At 39.3% G+C, this 17,212-nt stretch overlaps 1 protein-coding gene and 1 long non-coding RNA gene across 3 annotated transcripts in view; both read right to left on the bottom strand.

Moving 5' to 3' along the window:
* The window catches only part of CTNND2 (catenin delta 2), a 940,792-nt gene that overhangs the window by 613,427 nt on the left and 310,153 nt on the right, over positions 1–17,212 (bottom strand). The window lies entirely within an intron of this gene.
* Positions 3,735–7,284, bottom strand: LOC122495313. The gene is made up of 2 exons (XR_006300392.1): positions 6,923–7,284; positions 3,735–4,747 (listed from the first exon to the last, which is right to left on the bottom strand). It is a non-coding gene; the product is annotated as an uncharacterized LOC122495313 (long non-coding RNA).

The following is a 17,212-nucleotide window of genomic DNA, read 5'->3' as shown; positions in this document are numbered from 1 at the left end:
CGATCGCTCAGGGTGACACAGCCACCTTCTAAGTTGAAGCCCCTTTATAATTCTGCCTTCAGAAGTTGTGAACATCCACATTGTTCTAGGATGAATAACGCATTTCCCCAAAATAAATAAATGCTTACAGCACAGGAATATCCACTTGTAATCTAGATCTGGTAAAATGTTCTACAGATGGAAGAGGAAGTTACCGTATGAAGTTATGCTTATACATGACATCACGCTGCACCTGTGCCACAGGGATGAGAATGTCACTATTCCGATGGAGAGAAAGGCACGAGTATGCCCGTGTTTTCTTAGCGCATAGAGCTAAGCCTCTGGCCTGTAGGCCCATATATTTTCCCACGACCCCAAAGCTAAAAGGCCTATTTCATACCTGGTTAAAAACACTAAGAATTTTGTCTCCACACAAAGCACAGATTCTCAAAGTTACCCCAAATCGTCACTGTCACTTGCAGAAAAGGATGATAAGCCAGTTGGCCTGGCTTCCTTTTGAAAATGAGAGGAAAGAGAAAGGGCTCCCAGAGCACTGACAGGGATACACCTGTAGGGATAAACTCCTTAGGATGGGCACAGCCTCTGGGTCATCACAGGGACTCGACTCCTAGACTGTTGTTCTTTTGAGAGGAGGAAGAGTGATAGCAATCATAGTCATTGATTTATCTTCTGGTCCCTACAAGAAAGACAGCTCCATGAAGGCAATGGCTGTGCAGCTCCCTACTCCTAGATTTAGAACAGGGACTGGCAAAGAGCAGCTCAGTACATCGTGCTGTAATAATCCCTAGACCATGCCATTTCATTGAAACCAGTCTTAGGAGATGCTTTGGAAGTATCCGCATCACAGATGTATTGAATTGACACACAAGGCCGTACTGTAAACCAAGCCACACAATGGCTGCAGGTGAAAGCAGTGAGGAGAGAAGGAAAGGAGGAGACTGAGGAATGGGGAGGCCACCACAAGATCAGGCTACCGTGTTCTCCCCTCCTGCCGCCTATCTCCCTCTCTCTACCTTACATGTGCATGCACAAATACAGCATGGCAGAGAGCCTGGAAATAAAGAGCCTGGAAAAATACAAGACTGTGATAAACCAGCTACTACTGAGCCCTCCGATCTCTTCTCACCTTGAACCTGCAGGAGTCTCCACTGTGGCAGATGAGACTGCCCGGATCTATAGGCTACCCCTAACTCTCTGCAGAAAAATTTCAAATCAACCTTAAACTTGTTCTCTCACCCACCTCATTCACAGCCACTTTCTGCATCCATAAAAGCAGAGAGGTGGTTCTCAACTGCTCCTGGAATCCCCTAGGGAACCTCTTAGAAATGCAGATGTCCAGCCCAGACTTTGAGATGCTGAGTCAGGGAGCTGTATTTGCAATACATGCTCAAGCAGATTCTGATGCGGCACCCCATTATCAATCCCTGAGCTCCAGGCCCTGCAGGATTCTTTTTGTAAAAATTTGTTTAATGTTTTATTTTTGAGAGAAAGGGAGACACCGAGAAACAGAGTACTAGCAGGGGAGGGGCAGAAAGAGAGGGAGACGCGAAATCCGAAGCAGGCTCCAGGCTCTGCGCTCGAACTCCTGAACCACAAGATCATGAAGTGAGCTGAAGTCCGACACTTAAGTGACTGAGCCACCAAGGCTCCCAGGCCCTGCAGGATTCTAAACAGGAACATGTTGATCAGTGGGTCAATTCACAGTACAAGGGAGAAGAGCCTGGAGCATGTGGCCGGAGGTGACCGGTAAAGAAAAACAGGGAGAACTATGCGAAGCATGGAGCATGGAGGGGAGTTTCTATGAATAGGCCAAGATCTACAAAGGTTCTCCAAAATCTAAATGAGATGGTTAAACTGAGCAGTGCCCTTGGTGGGAAGGCTGAAGGGGAGGGAGGTGCATAATCAAGTAGACTTGGGTTCAAAATCTTGCACACTTTTTTTTTTCTGTAATCTCAGACATCCCACATAATGAAATAATTACTCTGCTTAATGATTCTCATCTATAGCACAGGGACAATAGTTAACATATACGGGCCTCTGTGAGGATTTAGCGAGATGCTATAAGCAAACACGAGATACGCTCAACGAGTGTGTTAGTTATCATTCACAGTAACAAATAAAAGGCAGGGTTAGGTTCATATATGCTGAAATGAAGGCATGCAAAGTTCCTGTTTAATTCCATATACCTGGAGATTAGAAAAGTCCCTAAAAGGGAAATGTATGACATTTGGCCAATATTTGTGCACCCCATCTGCAAAATATATGCCGGAATATGCCACAGTCCACAGACTAACATCAGGTCCACAGCAGCACTAGGGCCGACAACCAAATGACCCAACAACCCACGGGCCTATGTAGGCACACACAGCCCCACGGCTCACTCAGAGTGACCCTCTGTAAGTCTTTGTCGTCTTCACCTCCGTATTTATGGTTTCCAATCTCCGGCAGAACTGCTGCATGATAATGTGGGTGCAGTTACTCCTCAGCCTTAACACCGATATTTAACTACCTTTACCATTTCAAGGTTGAAGATAGTAGAAACTCTACTAATGCTGATGAAAATTACCGGAAGTTGGTTCAGAAGAGCAGGAGGGCTTTAAACTAACCAGAAGCAGCTGAAATTCACAAAGAAGTGTGTGTGAATAATGGAAAAGCCATGCAACAAATAATCCTATTGGGAATTACTCTCATTGGATACGTATCCAAATGTCACATTCCCCACACAAACAGTCCCTGAGGCTTAAGGGAAACAAAAAGGTTCCAACAATTGATTAGACTCATACCGAAACAAGGAGACAGTTGACCAGTTGACCAACACCTAAAATCAGTCTTTCCTCTTTAAAAATGAGCCAGTACTTCTGGAAGCCACGGACTAGCTCAACATTTTTATTCCTAGAGGAAGTAACCTTCACATCCTTGAAAAATATTTATACACTGGAGAAGGTCACTATGTAATTTAGCCACAGTGCAGCATTCATTAAATTCTTAGAGCTTGCAAAGTTTATTTTTAAAACCACCAGTGCTAAGTTTAATTAAACTTGTCAAATGTAGGAAAAACTTGATGTGATAGAAGCAGGTGATTGGGTGCACAAATGACAAAAATATTCTCACTCTGATTATGCTTTCCAGATGAGCCAGCATTAGTTATGGCCACTATAAGAGATGCCACTATTGACATAATTAATGCTGATTGGTAATTCTTAGGATCCTGAAAACGGGTTTTGATTTTTGAGTAGAACTTTATTTAACAGAACCGCTGACTGAATATGATCACATAAATGATCCAGGCTATTGGATCTTTTTTCTCCTGTCAATGAACATTAGAAATATGAAGAAAGAGATGATGTGAGATTTTAGAGACTATGTATCATTCTTTGTGTGTTCCTTATGCAATAGTTTGGAGAATATGCGGATAAATTACAGAACCTTAGAGACAGCTGGAGTATTACAATAACAGCCACACCGTTTATGATGGAAGCAACAGATGACTTCAGAAGCTGAGGGCAGTGGTCAAGTTTCCACCACTAGAGGCTGGGAAGAGGGGAGGACACACTGGTCTTCTCACTAAGAGTCCATCTGATTCCTTGACCATGCGTTAGGAGGGAAATTCTCAACCCCTATTCTGTGATACAGGTGACTTGGCTGAGTGTCGGCGCATAAGCAATCATAAATCTCCTGCCGGTATTTGACCACTTTCTCTCACACTTTATGCTAGAATAATGAGTGGCCAGTGATAAATTTGAAAAATTCTACTTTAAGAAATCGAAAAACAACAACACCACCAAAGTAGAACACTGTATATTTGGTGCCAGGAAATTTATATTTAGTTCATCATTTGTTCAATAAATAAGGCACGCGAGGGTCTAGGTGCTGGGAATGCATCAGTAAAAATGTTAGACAAAAATCCCTGTTCTTATGGAGTTCACGTTCTGGTAGAAATAAATGGACGTGGAACAAGATGGACCAATGGGTTACTTAGAGTACCATCTGTGGTAAAGGTGGAGGAGAAAAATAATGCAGGAAAAGAAGACAGGGAGGCAATGGTTATCAAGACCTGACTCATCGATAAGGTGACCTCTGATCAGAGACCTGAGAGACATGAGGGGAAGGGGGCACGTGTATATCGGGGCTGGATTCTGGTTGGGGGCTGCTGTTTTCTGTTTTCAGCAGAGAAGAATGGCAAGTGCCAAGGCCATGTGATGGTTCTACAAATGGCAAGGAGGTTCTATGCTGGAGCAAAGTGGGCAAGAGGTTACGATTTAGGAAAGGTGGGAGAGCCAGGGGTGGTAGGAGACACACGATTGAGGGGCTTGGGCGACTGCATGGTCTTTGACTTTGATTCTGCATATAGTAAAATTTTAGACTAAAAATAGTCAAAACTTTTTAAATGTTAGGATTTACGTTTCCAGAGGATTTCTCTGGCTACTATTTAAAAACTATCTTTACAGTCATGCTTTAACAATTATATTGTGCACGTCACTGATTCTTTCCTCGTTTTGGTTTGGGAAGATCAAATAATCATATTTTAATGTACTGTATCAAGTTCAGCAGTGTTTCTGGCTCTCCTTGGCCAGGCTCCATTACAGCAGTAATTTTTACTGCATTACAGTTACGAGTTCTCATATCTTCATCTGCACCAGATTTTTTAGTTCATGGACTCTGGGAACTTCCTCTTTCCTTTTTGTTCATGGCATACAATGTTTAGTACCAGGGAGGAACTCAACATCGATTTGCTGAATATAAGGTACTGTAAGAGATAAGAATTACAAAAGAGCTATAAAACAGAACTCTAAATCAGAATTCACATGTTAATAAGCTTCTTACAGAAATACAAACACAAATCTTTGTTCCTAAACCATTTCAACGGGAACTTTCGGTCAAATGTATTAGCTATGAGTTGTAACCTATCAATATAATATCAATGTTTTGGGCAAAATCTGGAATTGTCTGGGTAAAAAAAAAAAATATATATATATATATATATAATATTAAATTATAAATATTAAACAATTAAAACTATTCTTAACTGTTTGCATAAAACTTCACAGTAAAATACTCCAGGAAAGATTGTGCAACTTGGCGTTTGAGGATCTTCAAAATCTGAAGGACCCTATTTAGTATGTTGTCTGATGCATTCACAGCATTTAAATAGCTGGATTAAAAAAAAACAAATTTAAAAATAGTTTAAATTTTCTTCCCATATACAATATTTATATTCAGCAGTGTGAGGTAATAGGCAATTATACCATGTAGTTAGTTAAGTTGTTATTTGTTTAAAAAACTATTTGGGTCACACGCCTATACTGTGCCCACAGCTTGAAGACTTAATGCCACTTGAACCCATGACATTGGTGTTCCACAAAGTGTGAGTGCCTAGACACTACATTCCCGAAGTGAAGCTTTATATTTAGGCTTGATCATTTGAGTTTACATTTAGGCTGTATTATTAAATGATGGTCAATGCATGAAAAACTCTTTTCAAAGGTCAAAGTTTTAAGTAGCAATTCTCAGTGGATACCTTTGAAACCATTAATAGGTTTAGACCCATTCCCCCAAAGTGAAAAAAGGTTTCTTAGCTTTCATATGATCCAAATAAACTTTTAACTTTAATGAATCGAAATGAAATATTTACTGAGAGGTATCTCCAGAGTATATTCAAGCCTTCCTTTGTTAGCTTCTTTAAAATAAAACATACCCACGCTAGTCAATTAACATACTAAAACATGTGCCCTAACATGCTCCTGATTAAAAAGAACTAATTTCTTTATATCAACTTGGTTATTATTCGCCCTCAGTATCTGAGTTACAAAGTCACTCAAATTTCAAAAATATTAATCAAGTAGAAATTCTATCTTGTGATTGTCACAATTAAGTTGGAAATCGTTCTTCTCTTTTGCTATTACCATCCAGCTGAAAACACGAAAGATAAAAACCTAAAGACTTTGAGTCATCATGGTATTTCACTTAGAATTCTCCAGCGAGCACCTATCTCACAAATATATAGCAATTTAACATATAATTCTCACAGACTGTCACCCCAGCGACACCCCACCGTTAAATCCCCAGCTTTCCTAAATTGATTTGTCTCTTTAACCTGTTGAGTATACAAATATATTCTAAACTCTGGTGGCTACATACGTGAAACCTACGAAGTCCCTGTAAATTTTGGTCAATGATTCTCTCACTGAGTTATGTGGATAAAAGCAATCTGGAAATACTTGGACGGTAAAGGTTTTCTATAATTATGGGATTTGAGCATCCTGTTTACACCATTTAGAATGATCAAAACATGCAATTATTGCATTCTAGTTCTAACGCAAAGCTCATCACTGAGAACTGAACACGCTCTGCTGAGAAAGGCAATGCAATGCAACAAGTTAGCTGTCCAATACACTGAATTTTTAGTTACTTGACACACTGGCACTGGTTGTGCGATTTTTATGCCCTTACTCTCAATGATTAATTTCTTTCTGAGTGAGGCTCTTTATTTAATTGTGTGCCAAAGTTGGGGGGGGGGATCGACAGCCCACAATTTCCAAGCCAACTTTTAATTACTTAAACTGGCATTTACACGGATAATCATAACTTTCATGAAATCTAAGGGATGTATTTACGACATACCAAGTTTTACCAAATGCAGTCATGAAGCAGTTATAATGGTTCACAGATAGAAAAATGGCACATGGGTCCTTACAACTGCGTTCTGTTTAATTCGGTTATTTGGCATTTACAATTTCAACATTAATACTCTGAATAAACTGACAACTGTGAGGCCGGAGATCAATTGTACCTGTGTTCTCTACACGTAACTCTCAACCTACAGTTTTACAACTTTAGCTAAAAATCATCACACAAACAACATTAATAATGAAAGCATTTAAAAAACAAATACGTTCCATTTTCACTTTTTCTTCTCTTTTACCTTTGGAAACAAATGGTCCTTAAATACTTCAAAACTGTAGCCGAGGCCAACAAGTCGCCTAATCACAAAGATGAGGGGTTACTTTTCCCTCTTTCCAGGCAGCGTTCGGGGGTTTCAGCCGTTTCTGCACCTGCTCCTCCCTCCCCGAGCCAGGGCTAAAAGGAACCCCAGAGGAGCTCAAAAATCACGAATGGAGTGGAAGAACAGTCTCGCAAAAGTCAGGATGCCAAATTATCATAGTTTAATTTCTTCTTTCACTCGCCAACAGTTTAAGAGAAAGCAAAGCAAAGAGGCATCAGAGACACCACAAGCCTAGTGGTAGCAGTCTTAAAAGAGAAAAGAATTGAGTTCAGCCAGGCACAAAGGTCTCCATGGCAACAGTGAATTTAGACCCCCATCGGCATTATTTATGCAACATTTCATCACAAAAGGACCCTCCCACTAGCCTGCCTAGCAAATTCTAGTTTTCGGATCTTTCATTTCTTTACCCTAAATCTGTATCTGGATCCTTAGCGATCTGTATCTCAACATTTTGACAAAAAAAGAAAAAAAAAAAAGAAAGAAAAACCCACAGAATCATAAAATTAGTCTCAGACTGAATCTAGACTTTGTTTCCTTGGTGAATTCAAAGGCAAGAGGTAGATTCAAGATTGCTTAGAGTTCATATTCAAAGCTGGGGTCTAGTTTGGATTTAGAAATGGACACTTTGAAAAAACATAAGTTTATTTAAATTATTTTATTTTTGAAATGAGATTGTAATTCAAAAGAAATATAAAATATGGGAAACTAACAAACCCGAAGACTTACAGCAAAGAGAACCTGTCTAGATGCTTGACTTTAACGCTAAATTTTATATGCTTATATCCACCCCTACCCATTCCCAGCCATCGTAGTACCTCAGAAAACTCAGTTCTGAGTCTTACTTGATTCTAGTTTGGGTGTGACTTCCAAGTATTTTAAGTACTTTTTATCAGCTGTGTGGCCAAGGGACCCCATGTCCACATGTTGTAATTAGATGACCTAGGGCAGGTTATGTACAACAGAGATAGCACCCCAATGTAATGAGGTTACCATATTAATAAGATGTTATCTTATTGAGGAAATACTTTCTTCAATTCTAAAACAATATACGACTATAATTGTTAGGATAATACTTGATGTTGGAAAGAAAGTATCATATTTAGTGTTAGCTCAAATAGAGCTAAACAAGGTGACTTTTAAAAACTAGGTCTTGATTATTTTTAAAATAGTACAAGCTTTTTAGATGAAAATTCAAAAAGAACCTACTTTTATTTTTATTTTTTTAGTTTATTTATTTATTTTGAGAGAGAGAGAAAATGCGTGCATGTGTTGGCGACTAGCAGAGAGAGAGGAAGAGACAGAGAATACCAAGCAGCCTCTGAGCTGTCGGCACAGAACCCAATGAGGGGCTTGAACTCATGAACCACATGATCATGACCTGAGCTGAAGTTGGACACTTAACCAATTGAGACACTCAGATGCCCCAGTACCTACTTTATAAAGGGCCATTCTTATCCCCCACCCACCCCACACCACTCTCCTTTAATATAGTGTATGTCTAAGACCTAAATCATGCATCTTGATCTAAGTCTTGATTGACTCTACGTTGTCTTTAAGACAATTTGCAAGATTGACTCATGGATGCTAGTGTTTTCTGTCAGAGCATTTTTGGTAAGATTTTCTGTTGCCTGCAACATAGGCAAATATCTATATCTCCTGGGGGCATAGATCTCCCAGAACTGGGTGTTCCTGGTGCCTCCAGAAGCACAGTTCACCTTCATTTTCCATGAGGATGCCTCCTGAGTTGCACAACTCATGGCCCTACTTAGACGGCTATACAAATTTTGTGAATACATCATTCAGATAACCTCACACTGAAAACTAGAGAATTAAAGAGTAGGCTAACAGTACTCTCTTTTAAGAAAAGAGTTCTCCTGGGGCGCCTGGGTGGCTTGGTCGGCTAAGCATCTGACTTCGGCTCAGGTCATGATCTCACAGTCTGTGAGTTCGAGCCCGGCATCGGGCTCTGTGCTGACAGCTCAGGGCCTGGAGCCTGTTTCAGATTCTGTGTCTCCCTCTCTCTCTGCTCCTCCCCTGTTCATGCTCTGTCTCGCTCTGTCTCAAAAATAAATAAACGTTAAAAAAAATTAAAAAAAAAAAAAAAGAAAAGAAAAGAGTTCTCCTGGGAGAGAACAACTTCCACCCACATGTTAGTTCCCAGTTTTCTCTCTTCCATATCTATCACCTTTTTTGCTGCTTTTATTGCCTTTTTTCCTCTCTGTTTTATTTCCTCATAGCAGTCCTCTTTATTTCTGCAATATTTATGCCTCCTAATGATTTAAATGTGGTTTCATTTACATAATGGCTTTACATTTTCTTGTTTTTCCATGAGCGCTGCCTACTCTCATTATTCCTTTCATGACTTCTTAGTCTTGTCATTTCTTCAATTCCATATATATTTTTTTATGATTCTAACCTCCTTTAGACTATAAGAAAGAATATGGCTAATGTTCTTTTACATTACTTGTAGGTAATTTAATTTTTCTGGAGTTATACTCTCTTTTCATTTTGTATATTACTGTTATGTTACTTTCTTCTCTTTCTGATTTCTTTGTTTATCTTTTGTGTGTGTGTGATAATGTCAATCCACTGTCTTATATTTAAACCCTTCAATTTATTATTTCTTTGATAATTCCAGCAACTTCACCTGGACTTGGCTTTTGCTTCATAGATTGAGGATAAGGAGGGGGGCGCTAAATATAAATGAAGAAAAAAAACAAGTTAAACATGCAGTTCTTGTAACATCCCCCATTTCAACAATATTCTCTCTTATGGGAGTTTGTCCTCCACAGGGCTTCCTGTTTCTCTGTGTCTCCTCTTGTCTGCAGAGCTCAGTGTTCCAGTGAAGGACACTGAATCATGGCCATTGCTTCTTCCTTCCTTCCCTTTTTCCCTCCCTCTCTTCCATAATTCAGTCCTTTTTCTCTTTCTTGCCCTTTCTTTTTCTTTCTTTCTTTCTTTCTTTCTTTCTTTCTTTCTTTCTTTCTTTCTCTTCTTTCATGTTTATTTATTTTAAGAGACACAAAGACAGTGAGAGTGGGGGAGTGTCAGAGAGAGGAAGGGAGAGAGGGAGAAAGAAAGAGAGAGAGAGAGAGAGAGAAAGAATCTCAAGCTGGCCCTGCACTGTCAGCATGGAGCCCAACACAGGGTTTGATCCCACAAACCATGAGATTATGACCTGGGTCAAAAGCAAGAGTCAGATACTCAACACATTGAGCCACACAGGCACCCCTCTTTACTTTTTTTTAAATAAGATTGGTTCAATGTATGGTATCTTAAAAGTGATATCTACATTCTGTGTACCTTCTTTTTAGGAGTTTGTGGCCAATTCTCTTCTGAGTGTTACTGTAAATGGAACTGTATTACTAATTTATTGCATTTTTGGTTGATTTTGCTTTTTCCAGAAAAGAAATAGAATAAACTAAACATTGTGGAACATCCATAATTAATAACTTAACCTAAATCCTAGAAAGGCATAAATGTGTGTTTTTCACAAACTCCAACAGTAATTCACAATTTAAAAAGCAATCTTTGCAAACTAGGCATATGGAGGAATCCCTTCAATTTGATAATGAAAAAAAAAAAACTGCCTAAAAATTACAGATTTAAATATTGCAAACTCGTCCTTAAGAGATGAACGATGTGGTATTCACTATCATTACTTCTACTTAACATTGTACGAGTGGTCCTGGGTGTGGCTCTGCCCAGATCATCCAGGGCCTGCTTGGGATTCTCTCTCTCCATCTCTCTCTGCCCCTCCCCCAAGCACGCACACACATTCTTCCTCTCAAAATAAAAAAATAAACTTAAAAACAAATTGTACTGGAGGTCTTCTGGGATAAAGTGAAAACACAAAGCCAATATACAAAAACATCCATTTTCTTCCTGTATATTGTCAATAAAGAAATTACAACAATAGTAACATTTACAAAAAATATAGGAAAACATCCAATACCTGGGGATAAATCTGTGAAGGTGATATAAGACCTCCTCACTAACCACTTCCACGTCACTCCTGAAATTAAAGCAGACCCAAATAATGGTTTTACAGGGAAATATCATGCTTATGCTTGGCTGATTTAATATTGTAAAGATTTCAATCTCTTTGGATTAATTGACAGGTTTAACAGTATTCCAATTCAAACCTCAGCATGCTTTTTTTTTTTTTCCTCCAGGGGTGGGAGAGGCTGAGACAATGGATAGTGGATTCTAAAATTTATATGACATTGCAAACGGTCAAGACATACAAGGGGTCTTGAAGGAAAGAAACAGATCAATACACTGAACCTACAGATAAGAGGGCACTTTACAAAGGGGCAGAAATTAAGACCATATTGCATCCATATAAGAAGAGACAAAGACAGAACAGTGGATCAGGAGAGAATTATGACACCAAACCAGGCTTATATGTAATTTATGAGAATCATGCCCTTGCCACATACTGGTGAGATGGTGCTTTCACCTGGGTATCTACATGGTGAAAAAATGCACGACGACTCCATCTAAAAAACTACACAAAAATCGGTTCCCACGGAGCCTCAGGCTAGATGTGAAGGATTAAACAATAAAGCTTTGAGAGTAAAATATAGGACACAAACAGGATCTTACAGGAACCATGGCTCTCTTAAGTAGGATGCAAAAAGGGCGAACCATGGAAGGAATTACAGAGGTATAAATTGGGCCATTTTGAAATCGGGAAATCCTGTTTATCAAGACACCACTGAGAAAGTGACAGGGCAGCTAGTGGAAAAAGATATTCTCATTCTTTATGTGTGTCTGTGTATGTAAGTATATCTATATCATCAACAAAACTCTCCAAATGCAGACTAATACAAAAAGATAAGTGACCCAATACAAAAGAAAGGTCAAAATACCTAAACAAGCACTTCACGAAAGGGGCTGTCCACATGGGCAGTACAGAAAGGGGATGATCAACTTTATTACTCATTAGTGCCACGCAAATTTATGACTTCCAAGGGATGCCAGTACATACTCATGAGAATAACCATGAGAATGGTTAAAATAATAATAAAAAAAGAGACAAAATATCAAATACTGAAAACTACTGGGTGTTAGCAGAACTTTCACAGACTGAGTGGAATTGTAAAATGCTAAGAGTAATTTGGTGTTTTTCCATCTCTTCTACAGCCCTTCAGGACATCCCTCGAGGTCTCTGAAATTCTACTTCCAGGAATACACTCCACAGAAAGGTGCACACAGGTACACCAGAAACATCTATCAGGATGCTCCTCCCAGCAATATTCCTATCAGCCCCACCTGGACACTACCGACACGCCCAGGAACAAGAAGAAATGTAGTATGACATCTGTGCACAAGGAAATTCTTTTCAGCAAAATAAATAAATAAATAAACCGATAACCAAACGCAGTGTATGGCTGAGTCTTAGACACATGATCTTGACCAAGCTGTATTTCATGGTGTATCCACTTTTCTGTATGTATACTATTCTTAAAAAAATAAAGTCCTAAATGATTTCCAATCCTAGATGTCAGGCATGAATGAAAACATGTACATTATGTAGCTACGAATGTTCCTGATTTTCTAAAAAAAAAAAAAAAAAAAAAAAAAAAAAACAAAAAAAATGAGAAAAAAACCATTTTAAATTCAGCTTACCAAGTTATTTTAAATGAAAATAAAAGGCTTTTAAGTCTTAGAAGTAGGACTAAAGAATGAAGGGATCACTATTTGGTGTGGTATCATCAATTTAAAAATAATTCACTATGTTGTGTTCTACTGGACAAATGATCTGACAAAAGAAAGAAACTGCATTTTAATGTTCTGGCCACTTTTACCCACTAACTCTGACAGCACGATAAAAGAATAAGCAGCACTAATTAATACAGGAAAGCTTTAACATTACAAACAAGTGAAGACTTTGTAGTGATTTCCAAGTAAGTGTAATATGAATAGTTGTATACTTTTAGTAGAAAAATCTTTAAATGAGTTTTTTTTTAACTTGGTTCTTTCCTGAAATTTTGGCTTTTTTTTTTTTTTCCCCTCAGAACCAGCATTCCAGGATAAAACGCTGTAATTCTATTTACTATCCCTCCGGACTCTAAGGTATAAAATTACAAATGAATGACAGCCAAATTACTGAGTCTGCCTTTCAAAGGGCATGGTGAAACTTTAGCACAAAGATTCTTTTGCAATTAAATAGTTGCAAGGAGTAATATTTTTGGGGCCAGCTCAGCTTTTCATTTGTAGTCTGTGGTTATCTCTGCTGCCCATGGCCAGGATGGATCGCAGGACATGTTAGCGTTGGGGGAAAGAAGAAGAGAAAAGAGGAAGCCAGTGACACAAACAATGCTGGACTTTTGCCTAGGGCCCTGGTAGTGACAGCTACTTGGACAAAACTGAACCCCGTGCTGCCTGCTGCTGCTCAAATGTCACTACCTGGTGTCAGGCACACTCAGAAATAGGACACTCAGTACTAAGAGGCTGGAAATGCATGAGATCACACACTAGCTCTTGAACGCCAATCAGCGTAAACCTGAACTCTGTAACTAGAAATGTAGGCTACATATAATAAATCCCATTAATAAAGTACATTTTGGTGATTATTTGCCCTACCGGGATATAAACCTCTTATTTGGGACCTTTTATACTGGGCAAATCACATGCCTTCCTTCACTGTCCGCTTTAAGTTAAAGCTCATGGAATGAGAGATTAAGACCAGAGGATTGCAGGGACAGCGCTCTACCCTGGCATGAAATTAATTTCACTGTATTCAAAGCACTCTTGGTTTCTCAAATAGGATGTGCAGTTGACCATCCGATAAAGGTTCAGCAAACCCCTTGGCATTCCTAATGCTGTCAATTATCAATCCATGAAGTTCATATGAATTAATGTTTTGGGCATAAACAAGGCTGGAAGTCAGGAATCCCCAGTTACCGAATGCATGACTGCAATGACTCCAAGAGAGTGAATTTAGAACATGATTTTTTTAACGCATTAATTAATAAGAGGTAGAAACACATCTGTTCTATGGAATACTTCTAAAATGCCACAGTGTACCAGTTTTATCATGAATATATGCATTTTCCAAGTAATATTAATAATAACACAGAATTCTCGTTTTTAAATGCAGAGTTCCTATTTTTAAAGCAGCCTGTCTCTTTCTCTGACACACACACACACACACACACACACACACACACACACACCTCTGCAGAATGCAACATTTTAAATGACAAAGGAGAATTTCTTTATGGTTGAATGGACAATGTCTACCATATTTTATCCTTTACCATATCTCAAGCACATATTTCAGACATTATCTTCTAACAAATAATTCAATTTATCTGACTACTAAGAGTATCCTATCTTCATCTCCCAGTATTAAGAGTAGCATTTGTTTCAATTTTTTGCATAATTAGCTTCCGTCTTTATCTCATATTCTTTAACATTTATGTAAAGTGGTGATCATGAATAATACTCTGTCAAAACAGAGTGGCCCCTGTTTCTTGGGCCGACTTGGGTATTACGTCATTGCCCTAGGCTGAGGTGCCTGAGGAATACCAACAAGAAAACGCGCATGACTAAGCATTTTAAGTTCTTCCCACAATGTGTTTGGCTACAACATTACCCAAAGAGACTACTTTAAAAATAATTCTTTACAAAAAAAAAATACTAAGTTTCAAAGAAATTGGAGGGGCACGTTTAAAACAAACAAGTAAATACTTGAAACTATACATTTCAATATATCACATCAGAATTACATAAATATTCTGGTATAATTTCCTCCATAGGATATATTCTCCCTGGGTATTGGCACACTTTCTTACATTTAGCCTGGAACATTCCGTCCTCTAACTTAAGATTTAACTTGTATCTTGGAAAGCTAAGATACAAAGGCCAGCGGTGCACTCTCATGGTGATGGGGATTAAACAAGGACCAAAAGGCTCAAGATGATGAGCATCCCTGTAATTCTCGGATGCTAGTGCCCTCTTTGTACTTTTGCTTGCTTGTAAGCATTTTTTAAACTGAGAGCAGCATTTAAATATTTGGTTAGGGGCACCTGGGTGGCTCAGCTGGTAAAGCATGTGACTCTTGATCTCAGGGTTGTAGGTTTGAGCCCCACACTGGGTGTGAAGATTACTTAAGAATAGAGGCGCCTGGGTGGCTCAGTCGGTTGAGCATCTGACTTCGGCTCAGGTCATGATGTCACGGTTGGTAGGTTTGAGCCCCGTGTTGGGCTCTGTGCTGATACTCAGAGCCTGGAGGCTGCTTCGGATTCTGTGTCTCCCTCTCTCTCTCTGCTCCTCTCTCAAAAATAAATAAACACACAAAAAATTTAAAAAGTATTTGGTCAGCAATCTTTCATGAATTGTAGTATGCTTTATGTTCCATTTCATCATGACTGCCTAAGAACAATCTCGAAACTTGTTCTTTGTCCTGTGGTGGGGCTGGATGTGGATGGAGTAGTGTAGGAAGCTGGCCAAAGCCAAGTCCAATCTGATCTTTCCTGAAAGGACTTTGCCTGCAGATATGGTAACAGATATTACTAAACAGATGTGTATATTAAACAAATGTGAATCACAATAGGATCGGTGCTGATGGGGTTTGGAGGCGGTGGGGTCCGGAGCCGAAGGCCAAGAAAGAATTCTTGGGATGTCTTTGGTGCAGAAAGGTGATTTTACTGAAGCATGGGGCCAGGACCCCTGGGCAGAAAGAGCTGCCCCTGGATTGGGAACAGTGACTGATTATACAGTTGGGAGTTGGGGGGGGTAAAGGCAAGGGGAAGTTTCCAAAAGCAATATCATATGCTTAAAAAGACTCCTGGGATAGTGGAGGCCTAGCTATGGTCAAGCTAAGGTTGTTTTTCCCTCTAGCAAAACATGAATATTAAGATTGTGCTGAGCTCCTGGAGAAATGTTCTACTCTCCCAATTTGCAGGTTATAAGCAAATTTAATTTTTTTTAAAAAAATTTTTTTTTCAACGTTTATTTATTTTTTTTTGGGACAGAGAGAGACAGAGCATGAACGGGGGAGGGGCAGAGAGAGAAGGAGACACAGAATCGGAAACAGGCTCCAGGCTCTGAGCCATCAGCCCAGAGCCTGACGCGGGGCTCGAACTCACGGACCGCAAGATCGTGACCTGGCTGAAGTCGGACGCTTAACCGACTGCGCCACCCAGGCGCCCCAAGCAAATTTAATTTTATCTATACTTCCTCCTGCCTTTGTTTCCCACATCAAGTACCATATCATCTATTGAAATAATACACTCTCTTTTGAGAATTTTGAAGACTTTTCTACAATATGTTTTGAATATGTCTCTATTTCTGAACATTGCCCAAACACTGTTATCTAATAAATGGAGGCCCTGACCGAATGATACAACTGCAGCTGGTTCTAGAATTGATACCACATTTTTGAAATAAGCGTTTGTTAGGATGTCTATAAGCTTTGTTTACAGTTCTCTAAAGCTCCTAAATCCTGAGGTTGCTCCTTTATAAGTACGGCCCATCTGGAATGAAGTGATTGCTTGGCATTTTCAAAGCCTCTCAGGTCATCAGATGGACTGGATGAAAAACTGAGGCTTATTTACCTCCGTAGGTTTATGCTATGTTCTCTCGTTCTTGCCCTAGGTTCAAAATTTGGCCTCTAATAATGTTTCCCTTAATTTGCAACCGAGCACTCTGGGCTGTGGAATATTAAACAAATAACAATGAGAATAAGAAGAGCTGGCATTTTACCGGGTAAGGAACTCACCACAGGATAACAAGAACTCACTTCCCACACCCCTGAAACTGCCTTTGTCCATATCCTCACGTGGTAAGGAATAGCTTGCTTTTTTGTTTACAAAAAAGCAGCTTAAGTAGGAGTGGAACGGTACATGGTTTCTGCATCCAGTCGAATGGAGCAAGTTACTACCTCATTTTAAAGATGAGGAAAAAGATTCAGAGAGATTAAGTAATGTGCCCCAAATCACAGAGATTTTACGTAATAGAACCTGTATTTCCACGGGAGCAGTTTAACTTCAGAACTCATGTTCTTACCCACTGGAGATCCCTATAATCATTTACAAGGTTTTAAGTTTGTCTTCTGGAGTCATGCTTAAAAGCCACAGTGCCATCATGTTCTTAAGGGGTTTGTAGAGCAATGAAGGATCAGATTATCCACACCTTACTCCCCACGAAGGAAATTCTAATGAGAAATCCCAGTCCCCCCCCAATCAGCCAGATTCC

Source organism: Prionailurus bengalensis, chromosome A1, assembly GCF_016509475.1.
Source record: "Prionailurus bengalensis isolate Pbe53 chromosome A1, Fcat_Pben_1.1_paternal_pri, whole genome shotgun sequence".
NCBI classification, from domain to species: Eukaryota; Metazoa; Chordata; class Mammalia; order Carnivora; family Felidae; genus Prionailurus; species Prionailurus bengalensis.
This window is presented reverse-complemented; position numbering and strand designations above follow the sequence as displayed.